General features: G+C 47.7%; 1 long non-coding RNA gene across 1 annotated transcript; it reads right to left on the bottom strand.

Annotated features, from left to right (window-relative positions):
- Window positions 1-417: 417 nt before the first annotated feature.
- LOC135401438 (uncharacterized) lies at window positions 418-1,540 on the bottom strand. Its single transcript, XR_010424817.1, has 3 exons — window positions 1,438-1,540; window positions 927-1,048; window positions 418-594 (listed from the first exon to the last, which is right to left on the bottom strand). It is a non-coding gene; the product is annotated as an uncharacterized LOC135401438 (long non-coding RNA).
- Window positions 1,541-2,746: the final 1,206 nt, after the last annotated feature.

The following is a 2,746-nucleotide window of genomic DNA, read 5'->3' on the forward strand; positions in this document are numbered from 1 at the left end:
ATTACATTATACATTGTAGTCGTACTGTGCCCATAAAGCAACACCATGCGGCTACATACCTAGCACAGCCTTCACACGTGCTGGATCGAGGGCCGACATTGCTTTCTTGTCTTTGTCATAGCTCGGCGTTTCGGGCCTTCGAAACTCACGATCACAATCATCCGATACGGCGTGAGTTCGGGCCTTGCTACGCACTCACGTGAAGGTCGACGTGGCGTATCGGTGAGCTCGATCATGCCGCATATTAGTGCACTCACCAGGTAACATCACACCTGCTCTGTTTACAAGTGTGATGTTATCCGGTGAGTGCACTAGTATGCGGCATGTCGATCTTCACATGAGTTCGTAGCAGGGCCCGAAATCACGCCTTATCAGATAGTTGTGATCGTGAGTTTCGAAGGCCCGAAACGCCGAGCTATGGTCTTTGTTGCTGTTGGCCTGCAGTCCAAAAACGAACTTGTTCATCATTTCTTCGTCCATGAACAAAATCCTCATCATGGACCTCGCGAACTTGGATGGCTGGTCTTTGTAGGTCTGCTCCACTCGTGTTATTGTGGTCTGGCGGACAACTACACCTGCACCCAAGTCCACGCCCTGCAAAGCCATAATAAGTAGGGTGAGAATACATAAGGGTAAATATTTTCTTGCACACCCTCTTGCTTGTACACAGCATGAGACAATGTTCAGCATTGTCCCAGTCGATTTGGGGGCATTTCAAATGCACGAATGTGCACTTTTGAGCGCATATAAATCTGGCCTCTACTGATCACTGACAGCATAAGTTGGTATTTATTCCCGAATCGCTGGAGGATATGATGTGCTATACGGAAATAGCCCAGACTAGCACAGTATTACGTCAGCAATGTGTTTCATTAGCATCTCTTGGGTCATTGTTGCACGGGAGCAAGTACATGCTGCGCACTCACTGTACATGCTATGTGTGAAGTCCAACGGTGTGCAAATACATTGCCATGGTCCAAGTTCACGAGCACTGCACCGTTCGAAGGCTGACAAACTGTGTGCGGACTTGTGGTTTTGTAGAGAAACACTACAACACACACAGACAATCACTACCACCATATGAACACTGAGCATAACTCTCCATAACAGGCAAACATTTATGCAAACCTATATTACCTATATTACTAGTTCTTTAACTCGGACTTGTCGAAAGTTTGTATAATGTAGCAAAAATTGTATGCCCCCAATATTTGCTCATAAGGGGCATCCCAAACTATATAATGGATCGTACTTAAACAAGGGCACCACAGTATAACTGTACCACATTCAGTGACTACCAGTAATAACACGGACAGTACTACTAAACTGGACATATCAAATGAATGCACCGGTTGCAATCATTAATGAAGCTACAGAATATAACTGCAACTGCATATAAAATGGAAATCAATAAAAAAACCGCTGACAAATACGTACTTGACCAGCATTCTGGACGTGTTCTTCTTGAACTTCTCTGCATGTATTTTAGCCTGCGCACCATCTTGCTAGATTCTGTGGACAAGAATTTGGGGAAGTTAAAATGAAACAAGTCACAAAAAGAAAAAAAAAACACTACATGTAGCGTTCTGACACTGGCTACACACAGACACCGCCTGATACACTCACCGATCCACTCACCGACTCAGTTTTTCCTGCTCCTCTAACTTACGATTGAGCACGTTGTTTTCCTTTTCTAAAGCCTCTACTTGCTCGCCATGAGTGCAACATCTCTTCTGTGCCTGATGCTGCAATACAATGGAAGTGCAGTTTGCAACAACGGCCATTCTACTCGTAACACCCAAATGCATCAACAGCACCTGATGTCGTCCTTATTTACTAATCGGAAACTGAAAGACGGTGCCTCCACATTTTCCTTCCCTTATCTAGAAAGATACGTAACCCAAAAAAAAGCCAGACGCAAATATAGTTTGTTCAGATTGTGGGAAACAGAACTTTCCCTGCGAATTTGTTGTCTCGTCACGCTGTCGGGAACTATCATGTGCGGGTTATCTGCTTTTCGTTATTCCCGTCACCACGCCGGTGATATGTTATCGTTATCTGTGATTGCACGTGCCGCTCTTCGAAGTGTTACTGGGCGCGAGGATTCTTTTCCTTAAAAGGGGACCACCGTAGGATTTTGGGGACTCCGACTCCGAGCATTGGGCATTGCGGCAGTGTGTTCGGTAAGGCTTTGTACGTGGTGAGGTATGTCATTAAACGTTTGATTGCATTCTTCCTTTTGAGTTGGTTGCACTTCCTTCTGGTAGCGAGTGGGTGGAACGGCCCCGGGTGTGGGACCGCCGGCTCTGGGAGCCGTGAGGCGGTCGCCACAACTGGCGCCCAACGTGGGGCTCGACCACCAACCTCGCAGAAGGGTGCAGCTGGGGATGTTTCTTGTCCCAGCCTATTTTCGATTTTTGGTTATTTCTGTTTGGCTGTCCTCACTAAAAGCCTGCCTTTGTTTCGTCTGTGTTCACCGTGCATGGCCCGCTCACTCGGTATGCATCCCCGGCACTTGTAGCGCCGCGGACACGCGCCGACCGGTCGGAGTCCCGGTGTTAGCAACGCCCCGTTTACTTAGCGTTCTGCTAACTGCAGTGCAGTCGCCGCCGTCACGTATGACGGAACGTTGTTCGAGTTGCACGTGCCGTTGCAATCACAACTACTGGCCTATCTCACCCCTCCATGTTACTACTTTGCAGTTACTGGCAGGGCCCTTCCGCCTCCTAGCTCGGCAGGCTGAACG

The sequence above is a fragment of the Ornithodoros turicata genome, chromosome 1 (assembly GCF_037126465.1).
Source record: "Ornithodoros turicata isolate Travis chromosome 1, ASM3712646v1, whole genome shotgun sequence".
Classification (NCBI taxonomy): domain Eukaryota; kingdom Metazoa; phylum Arthropoda; class Arachnida; order Ixodida; family Argasidae; genus Ornithodoros; species Ornithodoros turicata.